The sequence below is a fragment of the Neopelma chrysocephalum genome, unplaced genomic scaffold (assembly GCF_003984885.1).
Source record: "Neopelma chrysocephalum unplaced genomic scaffold, ASM398488v2 Primary Assembly neopelma1_211, whole genome shotgun sequence".
In the NCBI taxonomy this organism is placed as follows: Eukaryota; Metazoa; Chordata; class Aves; order Passeriformes; family Pipridae; genus Neopelma; species Neopelma chrysocephalum.
In genome coordinates, this window is record NW_020897873.1 from 298,559 (window position 1) to 325,388 (window position 26,830).

At 44.1% G+C, this 26,830-nt stretch overlaps 1 protein-coding gene across 3 annotated transcripts in view; it reads left to right on the forward strand.

Annotated features, from left to right (window-relative positions):
* The first annotated feature begins 125 nt into the window (after positions 1 to 125).
* The window catches only part of ADARB1 (adenosine deaminase, RNA specific B1), a 70,235-nt gene continuing 43,530 nt past the window's right edge, over positions 126 to 26,830 (forward strand). Inside the window, exons 1-2 of one of the 3 annotated variants that reach the window (XM_027703221.1) lie at positions 126 to 140; positions 20,794 to 20,830. The gene's annotated coding sequence lies outside the window, so the exon portion shown is untranslated. Of the gene's footprint in view, positions 141 to 437; positions 582 to 18,694; positions 18,714 to 20,793; positions 20,831 to 26,830 lie in introns of those variants that run through there. The other 2 variants (XM_027703224.1, XM_027703222.1) reach the window with 2 other exon arrangements.

Genomic DNA, 26,830 nt, shown 5'->3' on the forward strand with positions numbered 1-26,830 from the left:
CCGGTGTGGGGGCGCAGTGCGGCGCGGAGCGGGGCCCGGCCGGTACCGGCGGCGGGGCGGGGGCGGGCGCCCGGGCGGGCTCACCCGGGCAGGGGCCGCGGCGGCGAAGCCATTTTGAGGGGGTGGCGGCGCCGCGGGAAGTTTGGCCCCGGCCGCCCGCCCCGGGGGCTCCTTCCCGGGCGCGGCGCCTTCCCCGGGCGCTCGGGGCCGCGGGGACCGCGGAACCCCCGTGCCCGGACCCCGTCGCCGCGGGGGGGTGGCCTGGCCGCCGTCCCCTTCCCCCGGTGCCCCCCCGGGCCGCCGAGCCCCTCCGGCGGTGCCGGGTCCGGCGCCTCCGGCCCCGCCGCCCGCCCTCTGCAGCGGGAGGCGGCGCGTCCTTGGAGAGCAGCTCGGGCGTGAAACGCGGCTGCACATCCCAGCGCCTTCCCTTCCCGGCTGGATAACCTCCACCCCCCCACCCTCCACCACCTCTGAGCCCTTTCTCGTCTGTTGCCCTGGCCCTCGGTGGGTTTTTGGTTTTCGTGGTTCCTCCGGGATTTGGTTGGATTTGGTCTGCGCTGGAGCGGAACTGCGGCCGTGAGGTCTGTGATTGTGCTGTTAAAAGTCTCGTTTGATTAAAAAAATGTTCCCCCGAAGGGCGCCTGTCTGGTGCCTGGTGACCGAGGGGCAGAGCTGGCCCGGGCCACCCTTGGTTTCTGCCCATCTTTACCTGGCACCTCTCAGGGCTCGGGTGAGGGAGTCGTGCCAGAGAGGGGCTATGGAGCGTTCGGGACTCTGCACTTGGGCTGGTGAAACCACAAAACCGATGTATGAGCAGCGTGGCCACTGTCAGCCTCACTGGTCCTTGGCCTGGGCTTTTATTTATTTTTCTTTTCGGTGGTACATTAAAAAAAAACCCCAAGCCTTCTTGTATTTTGTAGGGTAAACAAGGTTACTGTCTCGGTTCTTATTATTTTTTATTTTACCCGAGCGGTAATGAGCTCACTGTGGCCATGGGGCTCTCACAGTCACACTGCTGGCTCTGTGAGTTACCCATCACCACTGTTAGAGTGAAGTCCTAGCGTCGTTCTGGGAGCTGTTTTATGCTGGAGAGTGGCAGCAGGCCAACCTTCCAGAGTGCACAAGATGTTTAGAATAATTAGTGATGGAATACCCTTTTGAAATAATTGTTTGGGTTTATCTAGCACTCAATTGTAGTGATATCTACCTCTAAAAATAGGCAGGCCCCTGTGTAATGAGCCTCGTAGTATAAACGAGTCACGTCTTGAATGACTGTTGTTACTTCTGGGATGTCCGAGATAGATGCTTTTGGGGGTTTTGCCAAATCTTGTGTCTAACTTTCTTTTTCCTGCTGCAGTGAATAATGTGGCTCTTGGCCCTCACGGCATGTAATTGTGTGCTGACCAGAGGCAAGGCTCAGTAACCCTCGCTGTTCAGGGCTGACACAGCCGCACAGAAAGCTTCCCACTGCTTCCTCTGGCAGCCCAAGGTCATGTTTTTTCCATGAAATCCATGCTCTGCGTGCTGCCACTCTGGCAGAGAGGTGGCCAGCAGTTGGCTTTGCCCGGTGACTGTGCATCGCTCCTGCTCTGAGGCGCTGCCTGATCCTGGCTGTGCTGCTCCCTGACAGGATGCCTTCCCCAAGTTTCCCGAGGCACAGCTGCCTGAGTGCACAGTTCTTGCTTTCAGCAGTTAAGAACAAGGATTGCATGAGGAATTTTCTCACGTTTTTCTGGGTGGTTATCAGGGCGTGACGGATGAGCTGTGGCCCAAACCTCCCATGCGCACGTGCTTGTTAAAGTTTGTTTTCAACAGCCAGCATGCTGGCCAAGGCTTCTCTGGTGTTGCTGTTGTGCAAGAGCACTGGCTCCTCTGCTCGAGAGAGGGGAAAAAAAAAAGCCCAACTTTCTTCAGCAGGAGGAGAATTTCGTCTATGAACACTTGTTTTCTGAGCAGGTACCAGGGAAGACATGGGAGGTGTCTCATAACTTTACTCCCACTGTGCTCGCAGACCTCAGCCCATTTTGATATTTGCCCCCAGTTTATCCAGATTTATCTGCTCAGTTGAAAGTTTAGTGCCTTTTTGTGGCCTGTGTGTGTTCAGGGAGTGGAAATGGGCTGTGTGTGTTTCGGGAATGGAAGAACCCTCAGCAGCAGACCTCTTGCTTGCTATGAGCACTAAGTCTTCTGGAGTACTTTTATGATAACTAAATGGGACTTTTTTTTCTCTTTTAAAAGCCACTTGTGTTTTGGTTTAAGTGAGTAAAAGCTTCTAAAAGGCTGGGCTTATTAGCTCAGGCAGGGCATCGTCACGGTTTGAGGCTGCTCCCTGTCAAATTCCCACCCACACTCAGCAAACCCCGCACCACTGCCTCCAGAGATCCTGTGAGGGAACAGGGCATTCCTGTTAAAACAGGGTGATGGCAACTCAGCATTGGTGTTTTGGAGATGTCATCTGTGACTTGAGGAAGTTTTGGGGATAGTAGTGGTGGTTGTGCCCCTGGTGAGGAGCGTTTCACTGCCTGTGAGGGCTGGATTGAGTGTGTTAGTGCTCCCCGGTGCCGGAGCGGTTTTAGGTGAGGCTGAAGCAGGTTGTCTCCAGGTGCTGGCAGTGGGAGCATCTTGTCAGGCTGGTGCTTCTTGTGTTTGAAATCTGGTGGGTGCAGGGGCTGGTGCTTCTTGTGTTTGAAATCTGGTGGGTGCAGGGGCTGGTGCTTCTTGTGTTTGAAATCTGGTGGGTGCAGGACCCTGGGAATCTTTGCTGGAATGTCTGAGGACGTGGTCTGATGAAGAAAGACCAGTGCTCTTGCTGCTTCTGCAACTTCTGAAACCAGTAGGTGCTTGGCACCTTTGACAGTCAGGCCGTGCAGCTGCTGCAGCATGGATTTCAGCTTACATTTAACTGCCAAAGAAACTGTGGGTTTGGGCTGTATTTATCAGTAGAAGCTGTTATTTATGTACCTTGGTTTTAAAGGAAATACCTCTGTAGTAGAAATCTTGCGTGACCAAAAAAAAAACCTGGTGAGTTGATTATGTAAGCAAATGAAATGACGTTTTAAAGCAAGTTTCTTTCCTGTTTGCAGACAGTGTGGCTGGTTGTTTTTGCTCTTTCCTACTGTTTAACATTTTTTCAGTCCTTTAAGTGATTTTTTTTTTTGGTATGGTAGGTATGAGAAATAGTTGTTTTCGCAATTAAAATCCTTGGTAGGTATGAGAAGTAGTTATTTTTGCAATTTAAATCCTCGAAGAGGCCATCAGCAGGCTCTGGGAGCTGGCAGAAGCCAGCTGTAAGTACTGGGGGCTGTAGCTGACCACAGCAGCAGCACTTCTGTGCATTTAAAATATAATTAATGTAAAAAAAAAAACAACCATGTAACTGATATTGCTGTGGGAGCTGAGCCCAGAGTGATGCTCCCGACAATCATCCTCTCAAGAATGTCTGGTTGCAAAGGGAATTGGGATCGCTTTCTGTTCTCTGCCTCTGTGTCAGCCGCGGTGTTTGTCCGTCCCTGTGCCAAGGGAATCCATCCCCTCCACAAAAGCTGCACGGGGTTACCTTGAGCCTCTGTTCCCGGCGGGAATTGCGGGGCTGAGTCAGTGCTGGCTGCCCAGGGCTGTGACTCAGTGCTGTCCCCTCGGATGCACGGCCAGCCTGCTGCCGGCACAGCCGGGGAATAACCTGATTCCAGAGTATCCTCTGTGGGTATCGCCTGGTTAGAGGGGTCTGGGTTACAGGGGTCGGGCAGCTCTCAGTAGTGATGTGTGTGTTGGTGGAAGTTGGTTGTTACTGAGCTTTTGTATGTGATATGAGTATCTGTGGAAGCCAGGGAACTTAGGGGCCAGAAGCTTCTTTCCTTCCTACAGTGTTAGGGGTTTATTTCTTTGTGGATTGTGTTACTTTTTTTAATTTTTTTTTTTTTTTTTTACTTTATGTGCTAGAAGAGGAACAGTGCTTTGTTTTTCTTGTGGAGAAATGTCTTCCCTGGTGTTCCAGGGTAGGTCTCTTTGTGTTTCTGTCTCCTAAAGTGAGGATGCTGTCTGTGCTTTTAAATCAGGATCGCTTCATAAAAAATGTCTTTATTGGGAACTCCTGCCACCTCCCTGTGCTTCTGAGCTCGATTTCCCATTGCATGGCATCACACTGGCAGTGCCTCTAAATCAAATTGGTCAACACCTTGGAAAAGTCCATCAGATTTGACAAGAGAGTAGATATGTCACAGGCCAGTGCTGAGAAGTTGTGTGAGGGCAGGAATCTGCGAGGAGGAAGTTCTCAGATCAGTGCTCTGCTGAAAGAAAAGCTGTTGGCTGAGTGCAAAGAGATATTATTGGACATCAGAGGATGTTTGTGGGAGGGAGACAAACAGGAATTCAAGTTTCACAGGTAGTTCCAGTAGAAGCTGTGTCCTTATTTTCCTGAGTATCCTTGTTCTCCGTCGTGGAGGTGGAGAGGAGTGATCTAACCAGCAATCTTTCACTGTCATAGGTGATAGAAGAAAGGTTTTGGGTACAGTTCTCCACCCTGCCCTTGGGGGCTGAAGAGGGAGGGAGATGAGTGAAGATTTTGAATTTCTCTGTAAAGGCTCTTACAGTTGTTTGGGATAATGTCCTTTTATAGGTGCAGGAAAGCACCCGGGCCAGGATTTTTCTGCGCAGAGTGCTTTTGGCAGAGATGCAAAAGGAAGGGCTGCTCAGTGGATTGAAGAGGAATTTTGGTGTTTAATTTGTTTTAAAGAGATTTTAACAGAATAGACTTCTTGGATCTTCATCCTGAGTCCTGGGGGCAAGATGGTGAGTATCCTGAGTATCCTCATTCAGAGAAAACGTGGCAGGAATATACCCTATTTTGAATTTAAAGTAGAAATCTTCCTCACTTGGGGGTGCGTTTGGTGCTGCATGGCAGAGTAGTCTCTGATTACTTTGTTTCCTGGTGCTTTTGTTCTTATAAAATCTGATACTTTTAAGTTGCACTAAAAATTTTGTGGTGGGCCTTGGGTAATACTGTATTTGAGGACTCTAGCAATGCCAATTTATCTTTGTTCAAACTTTCAATTTCCCAATGGCTCCTCCTTTCTGCTGTTAATTTTGTCGTATCAGCTCTGGAAAGAGATGAACTGTTTAAAATCTGATCAAAAAGAGAACAAGCAAGTATGGAAAACACTAGGTTTTTTTTCATTTGGAAGATGTAATGTGAAAATGAAGTTTTTAATTTGGAATTGTGAGGCAGCCTTGACTAGGAGTATTTTTTTCCCATTTAATCTGTGTAGGTTTTGAGATCTGCAGAGATAATTAGTACCTGCCTTTGCCATTCTGAAGGGCTTCTGCTGAAAGTGTTCAGTGTGTCTAAAATGAGGTTGATTTTTATTTAGGTTGATTTACTCAGCTCCTCAGCTTTATTAGCAAATGAACCTTTAAGTTTTAAGCTTTCACTGCCTTTTTCCTTGCTTAGTTATACTCTAATATTTGTGCACAGTCTGCTGGAAAATTATTAGAGGGGAAAAAATTATCTTTGACTTCTTTTTTTATATACAGGTTTTATAAAACTTCTTTTACAAAGGCCATTCTGAATCGAAATGCATTTTTATTTTTTATTATTGAGCACAGGTACTGAGTACCTAATAAAAACCCCCCAGAACTCTTTGTGTGACTTCCAGTAAGAGCATAGTGGGGTCTTTAATTCAAAAGCCTGATCAGCCCTATGTTTTCATTAATAAAGTTTGCACTCCATGCAGATTAGATGGAAAAGTCTGGCCAACCCCAGCAGAAGACTCCAGCTAGGGATAATATAAATACCAAGGTCCAGACCATAAATCAGGAAATTTGTGCAGCAGAAATTACCAGGGACTTGAGGGAGCATTGAAGGAAAATATCTCTGTAGGCTTGCTCTGGGGGAAGAGTAAAGCCCTCAAGATGATGGAGCCTTGGTGTGGTCCATCCTGGCTGCTCTTTGGAAGATAGTAAGAAAAAATGCATTCTGATCAAACCCAGACTGAGCTAATGCATTTCAGTGCTGCTTTTGGCCTTAGACTTGCCATGTTTTTCACGGCTAAAAACAGAGGATCAGTGCTGGTATATGTAAATCTCTCAAAAATGAGAAGAATTAATATAAGCCGATGGCTGAACTGTGCTTTGTTTGGGAGAAACTTGTAATAAAGCTGGCTCAGTGGGGGAACCAGGGTTATATCCCTCCTCCACTGCCCAGGTTTGAAAGCTTGCTCTTGACATGCACAAGTAGCTCACACTGGGAGATCAAAGGAGGGGGAAATAACTTCTCTTTTGTCAGATGCTTACTCCTTTTATAACCTCAACAGCCCTCAGTCAAGTTTACACCTGGAAAGCACTTTGTAGCACGTGTGTCTTCCACAGTATGGAAACTAGCACGGGGTGTTATGTGGGGAGGGAGATCTCCTTTGGGATAGCTTCTGAATCTGTGAGAGAAATAGCATTTTCTCACTTAAATTTTGGTAGCTACAACTTGTCAGCTAGTTGAGCAACCCCTTTCGGATGCTGACTCTGTGCAGGTTTGCAGCCCCTTGGACCTGCTGCCTGTGGGGTCTTGCACAAAGTCTGGGTGTTGTTTCACAGGCGACTGTACAATCATATTCCATGTTAAACCAGGGTCATCTTTTCCAGCTAGACTAAAGCGTATTCCCATTGTTTTTTACCTGTAAGCTTTTCAGAGTAGCCATGTTGGCACACTTACATTTTCTCAGCAGCGGTGGCTTTGATGTCTTCTCTGGAACTGCAGCCCCTCTCTTGGTTAGAAGCACTCTAAGAGTTATCATTGGAGTGCTAAGAGCAGATCTGCTTTCCTGGGATTTAATGTGTATTATACAGACTTTCTTGTAGTCATATTTTCACAGATGCTTTTTATCTCCCACCGCTTACCAGTGCCAAGTGGTGTTCTGCAGTTTGATGTCATGTGATACTGTGTTTTGATAACAAAGAGGAGCTGGAAATTAATGCTTAACTCAAACCAGTGGCAGTTGTGGGTTGGGTGTGTGCGCCAGCGTTTTAATTTGAGTTGGGAACATGCTTCTAAGTGTTCAAAAACGCACAGATGTGGTACACAAGGACATGGTTTGGTGATGGACCTGGCAGTGTTGGGTTAATGGTTGGACTCAATGGTCTTAGAGGTTTTCCAAACTTAATGTTTCCAAACTTAAGTTTCCCAAACTTAGTGATTCCATCATTCTGTGACAATCTTCTGCTTGTCTCCACCTCTGTACTTGGGCTGGCATGGAGGTGGGAGAGCGTGTGCGGGCTCCCTTGGGGGACAGTGAGTGCAGAGATGAGCTACAGGGGCACGTCCACTGCCTGTAAGTTTGTGATTGGACTGTGCTTCTATCCCTAATGAGTGTTCAGACTTTGATTAATCAGCAGCTAAATCGGGACCCTTCGCTGAGTTGGCAGCTCTTAAGAATGTGAGACAGAAAAGTGCAGCTGAGGCAAGCGGAAGCAGGAAGGTCTGGTTGGGAGCACATGTGCCTGTGCTTTTGGCAAGGTACAGGCAAAGGGGCAAAGTCTCCCAGAAAAACCTTTCATGAAAATGGAGAACATCCTCTCTTCACTCCATAACCTACTGTACATGCTCAAACTGGTGAGAGCTCGGGCCCAGTAGCCTCCCTTCTATTCCATGAGGACTGTCAGGTCCTTCCATCACAGTAAAACCCACAAAATTTGTTTTTTCCCCACGTCTTTGCAAAAAATCTGGAAAGTTACATTAAATACAACTCTGCTGTTTTCCATGAGGATGATAATGAGTTGGGAATGCTTCTCATCTAGTGCAAATGGTGCATTAGTCTGAAAGCCTTTGGGTAGTTTGTCCCTGCTTGATGCTTTGATATCAATTGATTTCCACAGACTTTAGTGCTGACGAATGCAGATAATGAGGGATAGTGAGTACTACTGTAGCTCTGTCGGTTGTTTTTTTTTCCCCTGGTGCAGCCTAGTTTCTCTTCTCTTATCCCCTGAAAGCTATTCTTAGTAAATGGTTGTTTTTCTTGAATTAAATGAGTGAATAATCAGTATTTCATTCACTGTCCTTACATATGCTTAAATATAGTATTAACCTAATCTTCTTATATGCTTTTCCTTCTGCTGCTCCTAAGTTCCTAAAGGAATCAGGTTCACTATTAATAAGATCTATGAATGAACTTGCCAGGAAAAAAAATACTTCTTTTGGGCTTTGGCTTATATTTATTGCCAAGATGATAATTTATTTATATTTTTGGAAGACATTACCATTCTTCATGCTTATAACTTCTGCAGTCAAGAGTACTTCTTCTGTGTACAAATTCCTTAGATATAGTCGGTGATATGTTTTGGGTTTTTTTGTTTTTTTTTTGTTTTTTCCCTGCTTGGAAAGTGAAATGACTGTTTGGTGAGGAGAGAAGGAGGGAGGAAGGGAGGATGGGAGGGAGCTCTCCGTGGTACCGAGCGGGGCGGGGAGGGAGGCTCATTCCGCCCTGCTGATCCCGCCGCATCCCGCATCCCGTCGCGGTCCTGCCGCACGGTTGCAGCACCAGTGCCTTTGCTTCTGCTGCTCACCCCCGTTTGCCGAAGGTACCGAGTTTGCATGGCCGCTGTGCCCAGCGCTCTGCCTGCCCTGTCCCCCCTGCTCCCTCTGCTCCCAGCTCTGCTGAGGCCTCCAGCACACCAGGAATATCATCTCTTAATGTTAGACCACGGTCACGTCACTCCGGAGAAGGAGTAGATATGATAACTTGGATAAATATAGCTTAAATAAATATAGCTAGTGTTCCTCTAACTCCATAGTTTTTTCTCAGCTCTGGCTGCATTTCAGATCGTGATGGCTGACTGGCCTTTTTGTAGCCCAGCACTACTGGACAGTATTCCCAACCCCACTGCTCATTTTTCGTCTCTTCTCGTGCATTTTTTTTCTTAGATAAAACCAACTGCTCTTCATGCAGGCTTTAGTCTGGTTTCAGAGTCAGCAGCTCAGCTGAATGGGAGCCATGGTCCTTCTGAGGTCCTTCTCAGTTTGCCCAGCTCGAGTATGGACACACACAGCTTCTCTCAGCATCCGTGGTGCCCTTGCTGGCTTTCAGCATAAACCTGCTTTAAGTTCAGAGTTCACAGAATATCCAGAGTTGGGAGGGACCCACAAGGATTATGGAGTCCAACTCCTGGCCCTGCACAGGACAGCCCCAAGAAGAGTTGTTCTTTGTTCTCCTTTCAATCTGTTCTTTCCTCGGTCACTTGTTCAGTAGATTTACTTTCTTTTAAAGTTGGCTTTCCAGTCTTAAGTGAGCTTCCCCAGTAGATGTGAGAACATTTTCTAAATAGCTACTCTTGATGGCTTTCAGTGAATGTGGAAGAGACTGGAAATACAGCATTTTATTCTTGTAATAAAAGCTCTGTTGAGGAATATGGCTATTGACTGTTACTCTCTTGCCAGAGTATCACCTGATCTATAGGACAGCTTGGCTGAAACAGGCTGCCTTGAATGCTAAAGGATAAAAAGCCAATATTTGAAGGTCATAGCTTTTAGAGTACAGTAGTAGAAAGTAGGGAGAGGAATTTTTCTCCCTGTAGCTTTCAGTGTAGCAGAGCTCCTCTACATTAGCTAAGGTTTTGGCTTGGGTATTTGTGCTCCTCCCTGGGTCATGACCTTCCTTGCTGCCTTCTAGTGCATTCTTGCCTAGGTTTGGTACGTTGCTGTAGTCCAAACTGAACATAAATTGTAAAAATACAAAATACAAATAAATATAAAAATTGTATTAATTGTATCCATGGGTATTTTTACATGCAGTCGTGCTTCAAATGCAAATACAAACACCTCTTGTTCCAGCAGTTTGCTGCCCTTCAGGTGTACATTGTCCTGGCAACATTGCTAGTGAATACTACTTTAGTGTGAGTGCAGTGAGGTAGTTTTGAATAACTGACTTTGGGATCTGTCTTAGGAGGCTGCTGGTGTTCTTATTGAAGGATTTCACCTCCCAGAGCTAAAGTCTTGGTTTCTTGTGTAGTGCATGTTCACAGTGCTTCAGTTATCCTTCAGAGAACAGACAACTCTCTGTATTTCTGAATCAATAGCTGCTTCTTTACTTCACAGAAAACTGATGCAGTATGTGTATATACATGAAATACATGCATATGTATAATATTTTATATGCAGTACTTTGTCCAGAATAAAAACTTCAGTCTAAAAATAATTTAACTACAGTAAAAGGTCACTAAAGTAGGTGCATAATCCAAATTTCACTCAACATGGTATTTTCACATATGAACTAACATATTCTTTGCTTCTGTGGCTGAGGTCACTTAGGTAGTCTTGATGGCATTAAATGGCTCTTTCTCTCTGTAGTTTTGTTGTACTGAACCTGAAACAAGTGTTATGTCTTGAGTTATTTGCTCCCCTGGGTCGGTGTGCCAGGGAAACGGGAAATTTCCACCCTCTTGCTGCTGGAGCGGGTCTGCCATAGTCTGTGCAGAAGCAATGCTCCTCTCTTTGGTAATCTGCTGCTGCTTTTAAAATCTTGGGGACCTATGATGGAGTCATCTTTGGGCCTTATGTGTGTGTTGGTGTAGGTGTGGGGAGCAGCAGAGACAGAAGAAGGATGTGGTGATGGTCCAGGTACGTGTGTACCCTGTGAGATGGGGAGATGGCAGCAGGCATCTTGCATGGCACTGCAGTGCTGTGCTTTAGGCTGGAGGGGAGATACAACAGGGCAAGGGAGGCACGACTCTGGTTTCCAGCAAAACCACAAGCAAATGCCCCATGTCCCCAGGTGAAGGCTGGCATCCCTTGCAGTTTTCATCCTCCCTTCCCAGCTCGGGGCCGGATGGCAGCGGGTGCCGCTTGGCTGCTGCCTGCCTGCACACACATGGAAGGCTGGCAACTCTGCCCTCCTCCTGGGGCCACCCAGACGTGCTTTCTGGAATGCTGTAGAAAAATAGATGTGCTTGTGGCTAATCTACTGTACTTGCTCTGCCAACATTTGCAGCGTGTATCAATTCTGCCTGAAAAGCATTGGTTGTTTCCTGCCCTTGGTTTGTGCAGCGCTCCCTTCCAGGATGGATAATTGCTTCCCTCTTTCCCTCTCCCCCTGTGTTTGCATAGCCAGACTCTGATTTGTTTTTTTAGGCAGAGCAGCTCTTGGGGCACTTCCCTCAAACTCCCTGTGCCATATATCACCCTGTAGTCCTTCCCTATTTGCCTTCTGCTTTGAAGTGATGCTGATTTGCAAGAGATAGCAAACAGGTCCTGTATGCAGTTTTCCCATGCCTCATGCAGTGACAAGTACCTGATATTAATAACTCTCTTGTATTGGTAAATTTTCCCCCTGGCAGGACTGTCCTTTCCCTTTTTAAGCCCTCTCCTTCTGGAAGTTACCATCATCTCTGCAGAACTAGTTAATTACTATGGTATCCTGTCAAATACCACATTGATTTATTCTTATTGATACAAGTGGTATTAACTCCATCACTTCCCCGTCTGACTGATGATGGTGACTGTTACAAAAGAGTTACAGTTTCTTGAGAGGGGGACACTTGCAAAAGCCATTTGGATATCCAGGTGAGGTCAGTGTTCTTGTTTCTAACCAAAGCTTCACTGATGCACATATGAGATCTCTGGTAAACTGGTAGTACACGGTTTGATTAATGGGTTCCCACAGGGGACATGATCCTCTCTGAAGCTTCTGAACTTGAAGGATCGAATGTGGGATCAACAAAAAGACCCACCAAGATGTTGTAATGTTGCTAAATTATATTTAAAATAACACCGAAAACTCAATATGCGTAACTGAAATAAATACCATTCCTCTCACCCTTTGTTAAGACTTAGATTTTATTAACTCCTGGGGGTAAAAAACCACATGACTTATATTTTTGTGCCTTTTTTTAAGACCAAAATTTTTTCACCCCTCTTTTCTAATATGGCTGCTAGTAGCTGTTACTGCCGTAGTATAGTTTTGTGAGCAACCACCATTTGAGTAACTCGGGCCCTCTGATTTCAAGGAAAACTAAGGAATTTGGAAGGACTCTTGGCTATAAATGCACAAAGGGTGGAGAAGCCACTGAGAGCTGCAGCAGCTCGAGACATGGGTCTCTAGATAGCTATAGCAGGTGTTAAAGCTGAGCCAGTTGGGATGCTCGTGGAAAAGAGCACAAGCAGTCTGGGAATCCCCATGCTCTGCTAAGCCACAGCTGAACAGCCCACACACATAGGGAAAGGTGAGGTTTTGGATGTAAGTTGGGACAAGCATTTCGTATTTCATGTGGAGCAGTGACATGAATTATTTCAGCTTGACACATTTTGAACATCTGTGTTTCTATTCAAGATTACAGTCCTTTAACCAATTTTTTTTCAGCCCTAGTATTTTATTTTTTTGTTACTGGAACTTTTCCAACCGCACAAATGGCAAGAAAAAATGTTCCTTCTATCTACCCACTACAAGGACAAGCAGTGATAGCACAAGGGGGAATGGCATTAAGCAGAAAGAGAGTAGATAGATATAGAGAGTTAGATCAGATATAAGGAAGAAATTCTTGACTTTGAAGGTAGTGAGGCACTGGCACAGGTTGCCCAGAGAAACTGTTACTGCCCACCCCTGGAATCATTAAAGGCCAGGCTGGATTAGGCTTGGAGCAACTTGGTCTAGTGGAAGGGGGTGAGACTGGATGATCTTTAAGGTCCCTTCCAACCCAAACCATTTTGTGATTCTATGATGCAGAACTTTCATAACTGACTAATTAATTCTTCCTCTCCAAATATGTGTAGTTTCACATTTGTCTTGCTGAAAGACTCTTTGGGGCCACTTCCTGTAACTGAGTAGGTAAAACAGGTGTAAGTATTTCGACTCTCATTAGTCTCGTTTCCTTTGGCTGTCAGGAACAACTTCCAATACTCAGCAAAAGATGTTGTCTGAAAAGCTATTTATCAGTTTTTATCCGAACTAAAAGGACTGATGAAAGTGAATGTATGAGTTACCTCCTGACAATTGAGCCCTTGGAGAAGAATGCATCAAAACTGTCTTCTGTAGTCTCCAGTCACCATCTTGATACACTCTCAAGTCTTAGTTGGGTTGCCCTCTGCTGTGTTTTTTGCTGAAGGAGGATCTTACTGCTCTCCACAGCTACTTGAAAGGAGATTGTAGCCACATAGGGGTCAGTCTCTTCTCCCACATAACAAGTGACAGAACGAGAGGAAATGGCCTCAAGTTGTTCCAGAGCAGGTTTAGATTAAATAGTAGGAAAAATTTCTTCACTGAAAGGGTGGTCAGGTGCTGGCACAGGCTGCCCAGGGCAGTGGTGGAGTCACCGTCCTTGGAAGTGCTCAAAAGGTGTGTGGATGTGGCACTTGGGGACATGGTTCAGTTGTGAACATGGAGGTCCTGGGTTAACAGTTGGACTTGATGATCTTAGAGGTATTTCTCATCCTTAGTGATTCTGATTCCATGTGCAAGTAATACAAGCCAAGAGTCCTGACCTGTGCCCAGTCATGCCAGCATCTTCCCTCTCTCTTGCTCTCCTCCTGCACTATCCAAATCTGGGTGCTTTCCTTGCTTGTCTTATCAAACCTGGGGATGTATTACAATTTCTTGACTTAGGTGGTAAGTGCCATTTCTGCACAATGTGGCTGTAAAATGTCTAATATTCTGTGATGGCAAACACTCTGCCCACACACCAGAGTAGTGATGGCAGTCAGATTTTACACCATAAGTGTGGTTGGTGTTTGTTTTTTTAATTTTTTTTTAACATACAGATTTTTAATATTGAATAACACAAGGAAATGTTCTGGAAGGGACAGTGTGAGTCAGGCTTGTGTTAGAGATCCCTGACAGCCCGTTGCATGCCAGGTCCTGAGGAAGGAAGGCTTCCAGGAGCTCAGAAGACTGACTGGGAGTCAAGGTGCATCAACAGTCAGCTTGAAGTTCCTCCAATCTGCTCATATTTTAGTGGGGGAAAAGCAGAAATGTGACTGTAGAAGTGAGAGGTAACACTTTCATATTCTTAGAAGTCCAGCAGCTTGTTCTTCCTGAAATATTGCAGTGATGAGACACAGATGCCAAAATCCTGGAAGCTTCCACCATAGAAATGCAGATTGTCAGTGAGACTTGAGTCACAAACACAGGGTGCTTCAAGTTTGGCTTGCTGCTGCCATGCTCTCGCTCTGGGACAGGCTCACAGTGGGCCTCCCTGGGGAAGAAAACCCAGTTTGCTCTCCTGCAGACTCCAGCTCTGCCCAGATCACAAAATGGCTCTATATCCATAAATAGGGAAGCAGCAAGAAAACAACTGACCTGGAAACGTGATTTCCAGCTAACCCAATCCTTTGTTAGGAAAACAGCGTGATTCAGGTTTCTTTCATAGTCTTTTTAACTTCCCTGTGCGTGGAGTTCCTGTAGTGTTCAAGTTAAAGCCAAAGGATTAAAGAGCTCTGAAACTCTCCCACATTATATGCATAACATATATTTAAAAAATAATAAGATTAAACCTGGTAGAAAGGCTGTTGGTGAGTGTCCTGGCTTTGGGTACATACACAGAATCCATGATTTGTGGTTCCCCAGTGTGGTTTGTGCCTTCTGGCATTTTGAGCACAGCAGACACAGTTTCGTGATGTATCTGCCATGGGGAAAGCTGTTGGTGAGCTGCAGGCTGAGGGAGAATGATTGGCATTGGGATTAGTTTCAAAGGATAAGCCCAAAATTCCCCCTCTGCCCTTGTGAGGCTCCACCTGGAGTACTGTGTCCAGGTTTGGGATCCTCAGCATAAAAAAGATGTGGGCTTGTTAGAGTGGGTCCGGAGCAGGCCATGGGGATCCTCTGAGGGCTGGAGCCCCTCTGCTCTGGAGCCAGGCTGGGAGAGCTGGGGGTGTTCAACCTTGAAGAAGAGATGTCTCTGAGGAGACCTGAGAGCCCCTTCCAGGGCCTAAAGGAGCTCCAGGAGAGCTGGAGAGGGACTTGGGACAAGGGCCTGGAGGGACAGGACAAGGGGGAATGGCTTCCCACTGCCAGAGGGCAGGGTTAGGTGGGATATTGGGAAGAAATTCTTCCCTGTGAGAGTGGTGAGGCCCTGGCACAGGTTGCCCAGAGAAGCTGTGGCTGCCCCATCCCTGGAAGTGTCCAAGGCCAGGTTGGACGGGGCTTGGAGCAACCTGGGCTAGTGGAAGGTGTCCCTGCCCTGTAAGGTGTCCCCTCCCTGGCAGCGGGGTTGGAACAAGATGATCTTGAAGGTCCCTTTCAACCCAAACTGTTCCGTGTTCCTGTGATTCTATGAAATGTGTACAGTGTCTGTGTTAAGCCCTTTTTCCATCCTGTAAATTTGAATTTGGTGAAGTCTTTTTACTGAAGTTGCAGCACTCTCTTCTACTGCTTTATCTTCATCTTGGTGGTATAAACTGCAATCAAGTTGCCTCTCACCAACAAAATTAAAAAATTCTTTGGTTAGGTGTTTAAAAGTAGAAGTCTCAGAATAAGATGCCTTGTTTTGGCACTCCTGAAGCAATAAAGTTCATTTAAGGACTGTGGAGAGTGACTTCCCACAGTAAAAGCTAGAGAAGATATTAATACGTCCTTAGTGCAGGACATAATCTCATGTTTTTGCACACTGCTGAACTGAGTGATATTTATTTGGCATCTTTTATTATTCTGAGGCATTTTTCTGAAGACTAATGTTAAGTACAAAGTGCTCACGTGCATCTAATCTTTGCCTTAGGGTGGGAGTAAGACTGAAAATAATCAGTCTGCCTTGTTCTGGAGGCTGAAAAATATCGCTGCTGTTCAAAGAGAGAAAGATTTGCATTCCTGTAATATATGCTGAGCACACGTAGAAGAAGCATGAGGGAGGTTGTACAGGTGTTTTTTTAGAATGTGTTGAGCTGAACTCCCTGGTCAATCACTGTAGCAGAGACAAGAGCTTCCAGCAGCTTTATCAGTTGGGGCAGGAACGTCTGCTGCAAAGAGGTGGGGCATCTTCCTCCAGTGCCAAAATTGGTCAGTGTGGCTTGGATGGGTGGGTTGTCCTGTCCCTGCTGGTCCTGTAGCCTAAATTCCTGTCCACAGTCTATCTGTAGTCCAGACTAAGGGTTTTTTTTAGCTGTCGTCTAAAAAGTACTAATACTTTTAATTTCTTAAATTCCGTTGCCTTTCAAAAGCTGCTGCTTAGTCTGGAGGTTGCATTATTGTACTATTTCAGTTTGAGTAATGTTTAAAACAGCTAAATGAGTAATGTAAATGTTTAAACATTACCTATAGTGAAATCATCAACAACAAGATTAAAGCTTAAGTTCCCCTGAACACATTTATGGTAATTTTGCTCCTGTGAGTAATTCCTTCGGCTTCAATCACATTCTCTTTTAAGGTAACTGCTCTTACCCGTGCTTTTACAGATGATCCTCTAAAAGGAGGAGTGGCATTAAAATCGTTGATTTTGAAATCATTTTGTTTCAGTATCGAAATTTTGTGTTGAGGCTTTAGGCTGTCAATTGTACCAAGGCATCAGTTAATACAATTTTTCAAACATAGGAGATAACAAAATTAAAAGTCAGAAATAAAAGAGTTCTTCGCTGGTATTATGTGAATATGTGAAACTATTTTTCGTGAGAGAATGTTTGAAAAATAATTTATGCTGTGTTTGCTCTGAGTATTGAATATTTGAGTGTTCCAGAATAAATGATGAACATATTATTATTTGATACCTGCAGTAAAAGCAGTCACAGCTTGGATATTATGACATGGAGTAGCATCCTTTTGTTTTCTACCCATAGATTCCTGTTGCTTAATAGCTGCTGAATTTTCATAGCTTTTGAAGTGTCAGTGAACTTGGTTTCAGTGTCTTACAAACAAATGCTTTCTATACATAAGTTCAAAAAGAGTTTGTTTTATGTCAAGGGAAGGAAACACATTTGACAGCTTTTGTATCATGTATAAACTGCACTTACTACTTTTTCCAATTGCAACATGTATGTCCTTTTCTCCTAAGCTTTTTTTTTTCATTGTGGTGACCAGTTGCTAGACTTTCTTAATTTATTTTAGAATTTTAAATGAGCAATTCAAAAGGGCCATAGGGATTGTGGTTTGGATTTGGGCTATTATTTCTTTAGTTTATTCTGATAAACCGAGGGAGTTGCCATCACAGATGTCAAAATGTTTGTTCAAGTTGAGGTGGAAAAACTGTTTTGAGAGGAAAACCCAGTTCTGCAGCTGTGCTGTTCAACTGAGTTTGTAGTTTACGGCAGAGACTCCTCTACTCTGTGCATGAAAAGACGTCATGTCACGGAATCACAGAATGAGCTGAGTTGGAAGGGACCCATCAGGATCATCAAGCCCAACTCCTGGCCCTACACAGGACACCCCAAGAACCCCACCATGTGCCTGAGAGTGTTGTCCAAACTCTCCTTGAACTCATGTCCTTTATTTCAGACTACAATTATTTTCTGGGTTCAGGAGCCAAGTCTGCCATGAAGGCATCTCTCATGTTCCCTAAGCAACTTCCACACAGGCAGGTAGTGATAGAACAAGGGGGAATGGTTTTAAACTGAGAGAGGAGAGATTTAGCTTAGATGTTTGGAAGGAATTCTTCCCTGTGAGGGTGGGGAGGCCCTGGCACAGGTTGCCCAGAGAAGCTGTGGCTGCCCCATCCCTGGAAGTGTCCAAGGCCAGGTTGGATGGAGCTTGGAGCGACCTGGGCTAGTGGCAGGTGTCCCTGCCCATGGCAGAGGGTGGAATGAGATGAGCTTTAAGATTCCTTCCAACCCTAAGCCAGTGGGAAAATTGGAAGGGCAGAGGACACCAGATTTTACATACCTGTGATTTTTGTCACGTGTAGGCAGTTGAGATGCCTCAGCAGATTACTTTTGTTTTTCAGCACTGGAGAAGTAAAATAAATAGGAAAGTAACTACATAAAGATTGGAAGCAGTGCTTTTTTTATCCTGGCCGTGCAGCTGGTGCTGAGTACCTCCAGGTAGCTACTGTGAGTTTGGGTGGGTTTTGCTGGTTTGTGTCTTGAGGTGGTACCTCCTGTCAATTGTGGGAGGGTGTTTTGGAGGTCTGGTGATGTGCCTCTGCTCCTCTGTGCTGGAGGAGATGTACCTGGGATGGGACAGGGTGTTATTTGGGCATAGCTGCCGAGTTTTGGTCACAAGAACCCTCATCACTTGCTCAACCAAGGAGGCCTTCATTGCCTTCAAGGAAGGAGATCTTAATCACTGAAGAAGATCCCTGAAATCTTTCTCAAATATTTTAGGACTGTTTGTTGATGGAAGAAGACCTCAGAATTTTAGCTGGATACTCCTAAGGAAGTTTTCCAAGGGCCAGCAGGTTGCCTCCAAGAAACTAGAATTGCTGTTCCATACATGAGGTGCAGTCTGTGTAATGAAGTTAGTTATCAGTTGTCTGTTTGGATGCTTGTTACCTTGGAACGTTTTCAGTTGATCTCTAAGAAGCTATTATTTGGAGATATTCCTGAATGGAATATTGTTGTGTTCTTCAATGACTTTCAAGTATCCTTTGCTGCCCTGGGAGAAATCACGAGCACGTTTCTGAACTTTTTAGGGTAAATTAAGTCATTACTACGGGACGAAGAATTGGTTTGCTGATTTTTATTTTTTCTTTATTTTTTTGGAAGGTAACAGCAAAGTGCTGAGCTCCTAGAGGAGCCCCTTCTGGCAGGCTCTCCCTGCAGAAGGTGTTGGGGAAGCATGTCATGACTTGAACAAGCCCCAGAATCTGCCACTGGGCAGAGCCAGGTAGGACAATGCTGGAGATGAGAGCTTTGTTCCTGGCTTTTATAACATAGCATAGAAAGGGAAATACCACTGTTTAAAATTTTCACTGGTCTAAGGTGTTACAAGTCTCAGTTTTTCCTCCACCTATCTTCACTGCTCACAGTAAAACAAAAACAAAAAATAAGCTTTTTTTTCCTGGTTCTTACCCTGGCTGGTTCTTTCCCTGTAAAACTGACTGCAGCTGTCAATATGTAAGGATTTTTGGTATTTAGTGGTAAACTCAGTTTAAGTCCAAGTCTCAATGGATTGTTTTTAGTTTGTTGGAATATCAGGGAATTATCAACCGTAGTAATATGGCATATAAGGCAGATAATATAAAATCTAAAATAACTCAAGGATATGCTAGTATGAAAACTTAGTTAAAAACTCATGTAGAAAGAGGATTATCAAAACCTTATTTTTAAAACAAAATATGGTTTTGGTGGATGTTGCCACAAATATGTGATTTTCACATAAGGTCTAATTTATAGCTCATATTCCAAGGGTTTGGAAGAATTGTGGGTATGAGAATGGTAGGTTGGGACTTTGTTGACCCCGCTTTGAGTTTTCTGGGCATTTTTTCTGCTTCATGCTAAGACCGATGTTGTATTGGCATTTATTTTTTATTTTTCTTGGAAAAAGCCGCCATGAAATGTTGAGAAATTGAAATGTCTTTGAGGGGGGAAAAAAAAACAAACCCGGAGATTGAATTAGTGCAATATTCAAGTATGTGGACTTTAAATATTGTGTCAGATCCCTCCCTGACCAAAGCAGTTTAAGATCCGATGCACATCCATCCGTGTGTGTTGTCCATAGCTGAGCTCTGTGTGACTCCGATTCAGCGAAGGTTTCTGTGGGGTGCCAGCACCCTCTCGTGGGCAGTGTGATGGCTGAGAGTTTTTGTGACTTGCTGAACCGTTTCAGAACAGTGTATCTTCACACTGATAAGGTCCCATCGATATTTTCTTACAACTAGGAGGTTATCTGTAAAATTAAAGCTGTCTGCTCCCGATCCAACAGCTGTGCCTATTCACGGAAATAAAATTTCTCGTAGCATTTCTCCTCCCTGTTGTCCTGTGTCCTTCTTAGAATCGTGGAATCACTGAATGGTTTGGTTGGAAGAGACCTTAAAGATCATCCAGGTCCAACCCCATGGGCAGGGAGGGAGGGAGGTCTTACCCTAAATCTACCACTTCTCTTCCACCCCACTGCTGGTGTTTGAGGGATTTTCCAGTTTTGCAGGAGAATGCTGACTGATGGCAGTGGGATCAAGAAACTGGTGTGTGGAAAGGGGATTGTTGTACGAGGTGCTGTTTGTGTGGATTAAAATCAACTCCTACGAGTAAAACTGAAGATCTAAATTTAAAAAATTTAACAAGATGACAGCTCTGGATTTGCATGCAGGATAAGTTGGCTGTGATAACTTAGAAAGATAGGAACCTCCTTTAAAACTATTTTAAATTTTTCCTCCAATTAGCTGTTACTTCCCTTGGCAGCACTGAGTAGCTGCATCAAGTATCTTTTAAATGATATTGGAAATACTGATGTTACTTCCTGGGAGATCTAGGCTGCTCAGTTTTTCTCTCTGAATAGTGACCATTTTTGCCTTGGAAACACATCTTAAACACATTTTTGACAATCACAGGTATGTGGAGAGTCCAGAAAAATAAGTTGATTTCAGTTTTAAGCCAATATTTGCCACATTTTTGCTGACCCTTTCTCCTAGAAGGTGCAGAGATTGCAGATTGGGTTCAGCTAAATAGCTTCTTGTACCTCAGTGGTGTTTCGTCTGACCCTCATATTAAGTATCTCCAATCTTTTTTTTTTTCTTTTTTTTTTTTAATTTTTTTTAATTCCCAACCAGGAATGTCCAGAATGGTCTGTCCCTTGCCCTTTGCTGGTGTCACAAAGGACTTGGCTTTGTGACTCTGTATATTCAGTGTGGACTGTTTATTTTTCGAGAATCAGAAATTTGTCCCTTTTAAAGTCGGGAGTTGCCATTTGTGATGTGCTTAAATTTGCAAAGAACCAAACAACTGACTTGTGTTTTCTCTTTTTGCAGGTTGCAGAATCAGCATGTGTCTCCAATAGTTAAAAAGGTAAGCACACCATATTTGCAAACATACTGCAGGATACTCTGTTTCCTGATTGATGCATTTAGTTCATAACTTGGAGGAGGAGAGACTTCATCGTAAAACGGTTTTTTAACAATTGTTTGTTTTATGTGAAACTTTTATGTTTGTACTCTAAATCCCTTCAAAGCTGTTGGATCAGCACAGTTTGAAAACAGAGAGATTATTGGTTAGAAATATCTAACGATATCAAGTTGATATTACAAAAACTTCATTATCCTCTGGCTCCAAATTTGCATCCAATCCGTATTAATAAAGCAAATAATCAGAGCTGGCATGTAGGAGAGTTTGCCAGGTGTTTGAGCAAAGCTTAATAACTGATTTTGATGGGAAAGGAGGAAATAGGTCCCATTTATAAGTCTATATCCTAGTACCAAACATAACCCTACCCATGTGACTGTTTTGGGTTTTTTTAAATCTTTTTATGAAATAGCTTCAAGATTCTTGAGTCTCTTTTAACCTCCTTTAAGACTATTTAAGATTTTTCCTCCAATTAGCTGTTACTTCCCTTAGCAGCCCTGGGTAGCTGCATTGAGTATCTTTTAAATGATATTGGAAATACTGATGTGACTTACTGGGAGGTCTAGGCTGCTCAGTTTTTCTCTCTGAATAGTGACCATTTTTGCCTTGGAAACACGTCTTCAATACATTTCTGACAGTCACAGGTATGTGAGGAGTCCTTCAGAAATAAAATACATTAAAAATTAGATGCTCAGTCCTCAAAGTAAGCCAGTGAGAAGGATACAGACAAAGGATACAAAACTTGATAATAAATATATGTTCCAAAATAGTTTATTGTGGATTAAATCTGCAAACATCCTAGGTTATTTCTAATTTGGAGTGGGGCTCTTGACTTCCTTGGTCAAGGGAGCAACAGATGCAACCTCAATTATTTGTGTAACAGCAGATGGTGCTGTTGGAGTGGATTTAATCACATGAGGAGTAAACTCCAAGCTGAGGTATATACCAGAGCTCTCGGGGTTCCTGGGGTGCAGCCAGCAGCTCTGTGATCTGGGATTTGCTGTTCTCAGGCTGTAGTTAGTCTCTACTAATTCTGGCATTGCTGCTAATTTATATTCATTCTTGCTGAGGTACACAAAACTAGAAGGAAAACTGCTGTTGGCCTGCCTGTAATAATGCTTTCCTTGTGTTTGAAAAATACACAACTTGCTTGGGGGGGGCAAAAAAATAAAAAAGATCACTAGAAGTGCTTACCAAATACAGGGTGACTATTTCTCTGAAGAGTTTCTAAAGTAAGCTGATAGTAGGGGCCAAATCTATAAGAAAATGAGATTTTCAAGGATGGTTTTGGTGCACAGAGATTTTCATGTGATATATTAAAAAATATGGCATGTGAGATACATATATAGATAGATAGATATATTTTATATATATAAAATAGAGGCTGCACCATGACCTCGAGCCTCCTGCTGCCAGGGAACCTGGATGAGAAGGGACTAGAAGTGCCACAGCTGCAGAGTCTCCAGGTTGGGCTCATAAATCCTTCATGACAACACCCCGTCTATCACAAGCCATAAATCCATGGAGACCTAAGCTGGCTTTGTTCCACTGAACTAGATGGTAGAGGGGAGAACTGAGAAGATGCTGAAGTTTTCTCAGTCTTGCTGTGTTGTTTCTGATCTTGCCTGGATTAGTTTACCTCAGGGGTTTGGACGGAGTACGCTCCAGTTGTTCAGTGTCTCTGTGTTCCTGGTTCAGTGATGCAGGAGAAATGGGAGTATTCAAGATGTGTAGGTCCCAAATTCCATCTGAGAGCTGCTTTTTCTTTGGAGAGTAGGAAGTCTGGTTTCTCCTTGATGCCTCAGTGGGTGTCAAATTCGTGAAATACAAGATGTTACGGGATTTAATGCTTTCAGCATGCACGTTAACACTGAAGTTTTGTTCTGGTGTGCAGCGTTTACCTCCTTGCACTTGGCTTTCAACTTGCTTTTGTCTAATCATGCAGAGCTTATAATTTATTTAAGGGTACTGGGTTTTTAATTTCATACACATTACAGATTGATTATTACAGGGTTGTTCAGTCCGTAGAAGAGAAGGCTCTGGGGAGACCTCATTGCAACCTTCCAGTTCTGAAAGGGGGCTTATGAAAAAGAGGGAGAGTGACTTTTGACACAGGCAGATAGTGATAGAACAAAGGGAAATAGTTTTAAACTATAAGAGGAGAGATTTAGATTAGAAGTTAGGAAGAAATTCTTCCCTATGAGGGTGGGGAGGCCCTGGCACAAGTTGCCCGGAGAAACTGTCAGTGCCTCATCCCTGGAAGTGTTCAAGGGATGGACAGGGCTTGGTCTAGTGGAAAATGTCCCTGCCCATGGCAGGAGGTTGGAACAAGATGAGCTTTTTTTTAAGGTCCTTTCCAACCCAAACCACTGGTCTGTGATTTGACTCTCTAATGTTTTTTATTTCCTAAAGCTGTTGTTAGTGTTCCACCTGCAAGTGAATGCAGTTGGTCACTAAGTTTCTCTCCCAAGTGCACCTTGTACATTCTTTAGTCAGTCAGGTTTTAGAGACCTTTTTCTTTCTTAAAAGCTGTCAGCCTTCAAGCTGAGATTGTCTCAGGTCTTCTTCCTGAGTCTTATACCCCAGAGTCACTTTGTCTTGGGGAGCAGAGGTAGAGTAGGAGCTGCTTTGGGGAGAAGAGCTTCGGGGGTGACCAGGAGGAGTCTCTTTTCAGTCTTCACACCAAGTTCTGTGAACAAAATCTCTGACAGGTTAGGGCAGATAAATTAATTATTAAAACCAAAATCACCTTTTAACTTCAAATACCTAATGCAGCAACTCTTCTCCGAAAAGGAAGGAGAAATACACGTTGTTATGTGTATCTTTCTCGAATGTGGTGAGAACAAGGTGATGAAAGTTTCAGTGGCTGGAAGAATTATGGTAAAGAGCTCGGTGGTTTCACAGGCTGCTTTTTGCATTTAACAAAGTGTGCTGTTTTCTCAGAGGAGCAAAATAAATTCTCATCCCCCTAAGGAGTGATTTTTCCTTTTCTCTCTGTGTATCAATGTTGCTGTTCCTTCAAAACCATGTAGACATAGATATCTCACCCTCCATGTCCTTGCTCTGTCATACACAGCTTATTGGGGATTGAGATGTAAAACTTGGGCTGAAACTTTTAATTAGTGTGCAGAAGAGCGTGCTAAATTAGGCACAGCACTAATTTGGTGAGTTGCTTTTAGATGGGACTCATTTCCTCCTGGGCATCTTGGTAGTGAGCATGTGGTAGCATGGCTATGGCATTGATGCCTTGTTCCTCCATAGCAAGTTCTTCTTTTTAGATTGTGTCAGCTGAACTCAAATCATCCTGTTGCTATTTCTTCATCCTCAGAGTGAAGTAGTGTCCATTAACATCGATGCTGAAGTAGAACTTCAGGTCCTCTGAAGTGGGGAAGTTTGAAGCCTTTAGTGCTTAACGCTTCAGACAAAAATGATTTCAGTCAACAAGTTGACTCAATCTCTGGTTTCCATGACAGACTGGAGATGAAAAAGCTGGTACCTGGGATCTGAAGAACGACTGTCATAGGGTGGAGCTCCTTGCTAGCATTTCAACCCAGTCCCAGTGGTGACCTTGAGCATGTTGCCTTTGGCTAGTGAAATACTGCTGATTTAAGATGCCAGTGGCAATGTCTTTCAAAAAAGGCCAGCCTGGATAGTTGTCAAAATATGATGGTGCATGTAAGTCATCTACCTGAGTTCATCCAGATTCAGTGGTGTGCTGTGTTCCAAAGAGCCAAGGCCTGATGTACTGAGAAATAAAGGTCTGACTGCAGCTGAAGGTGACGAGTCAGAGAAATCTCATCACTGAAGAAACCTGTGGAGCTTGCACCTGCAAGCATTCCCTGCTGGAGCGTGGTTTTTTGCCCTGTGAGGTTTAATCTGAAGGCAGGATTAAAGGATAGCTGCAACCCCCAGGCTGTGCTGGTGATCCATAGGATCCACGGGATGAACATGTGTTTGGTTGGTTGCTCAGATGGGGGAAACAGGATAATACCACATCATCCCATAATGTCACATGTTGCTTTTTAATTTATGAAAAGGCTGGAAAATGCCACAGTTTATGTTGACAGTGGGAAGGCTCTTGGTCAGACCTGACGTACAAACCCTTGCGTGTAAAATCTGTGACTAAAACATATTTCAGATCGGGGTATTTATGCATTCCTGCTATTCCCAAATATGTTTTGTGCCTTTTTGAGGCAGTGCATGAAATGTGAACATGAGAAACAGTTATAAAGGATGCCTAAGGCATCTTGGGTTTATGCACTAGGGCGTATAAATATTTCCTTGCTTATGTCTCTCCTTGTTTCTGAGCTTTGAGGATGAAGAGTTGCCCACCTTTTTCTGACAACAAAATAAAATTATTTGTGCCTTTCCATGCCCAGCAGTGATGGTATCTTTGATACAGCCCTTCTAAGAGAACTGTCCTTCCTTGCCCCTTCTACGTGGCAAAGGGTTAATTGTCACATGTGCCTCTGGCAGTGAGTAGGGGTGAGCTGCATCCTGCCTTCATCCTTGTTCACTGGACCGCGCATCGGTGCACTCCAGGCTTCGAGGAGCTGGGGAAAGAGAGCACAGGGATAACCCTCCTTTTGGGAATACCTTGCTGCCATTTTGGGAGGGGGCCAGGGGTCTGGTGGGGCGTAGGTGGGTGCATGGCATTCCCTCAAGCCGTGGCTCTCAGCATGGGGACCCTCTGTAGCCCGGCCCGACCGCACTGGAAACGGAGAAGGACAAAACGATCGGAGAGGAAAGGTATTGTTTCAATTGCTGCGTGGTTGAGACCAAGTAGTCGGAGGAGGGGTTGTAGTGGTGGTGTAAATGTAGTTTTTAGGTGAGGCTTGAACCTTCACTGCTAAGTGCAACTTCAGCGTTTGCGCTTTGGGTTCACGAGAAATCCGATTTGTCGGAAATATTTTGAGCAAGATCCTTCAATGTTTCCCAGCGTTTTATTTCACTTGGCTTTCAAAGTTTGGAAGGAGAGGACTTTTTTAACAAATACGAAAGTTCTCTAAAACTGCAGCTTTCTGGCTTACACTGTCTTCCAATAGTTCTGTGTCATCTCTCAAGTTATGGGGTTTTTTGCATATATGCCATTTTCTGAATGTAAAACATTGTTAGCTGCTAAATTTCCCTTTCAAGGTAAATTTAGGTTTTCCCTCAATGATGAGCATAAACCAAGCTGGTTTTTAAGGTATTTGACAACTCTTTTTTTGCATGCAGTGAATACCTGGAATATCCAAACAAAAGAAATGTAGGTTATCTCTCTCTATGTCCTCATGTGGGGTGTACTTGCTATTGCCAACATTTACTTAAAAATGTTTCAAGCAGTCTCTTGGGGAAATAAAGGCAAATACTGTTGTGATAGCTGGTACATTTTTAAGTACTTCTGATGTTCGTCCTATCTTTAGAAATACTCTATAGGAATTAAAGACTTCAAAACCAGAAGAGAATTAAAAGTGGGCTTTTTCCTGACTCTACTTAAATTAGCATATATTTAGAAGTTGTTTTCCTGTTTGATGTGGCTGGCTTGTAATGCATCTAGAAAAGGAAAGGTGTTTGTAGTCTGAATATTGCAGGGTGTGCTGTTGTGCAGAATCCCTTGGCTTCAGCAAGTGAATTTAGGTAACAGCTGGATGGAGGTTTGTTGCTCCATGGTATAAGCAAAAAAAATGCCCTATGCTTACTACATTAGCATAGTACAGTCAAAACCTCAATTTATTTTAGCAGTATACCTGAGAGAAAACAGTTCCTGCAGCCATGGAGAGGCTTCCTCCACACAGAATGTGCTGTCAGTGCACTGACCCAAATCAGTTAATATTTACATCAGTTATTCTTTATTGCTATTTTTGAAAGTTCTGTTAATCTCTGAGCAGCAGTTAAGCTTCTTCCTTTACTCTTATGGGTTTTTTTCCGAAATAAAAGCTTTTCCAGTGCTCTCAGAGAATGTAA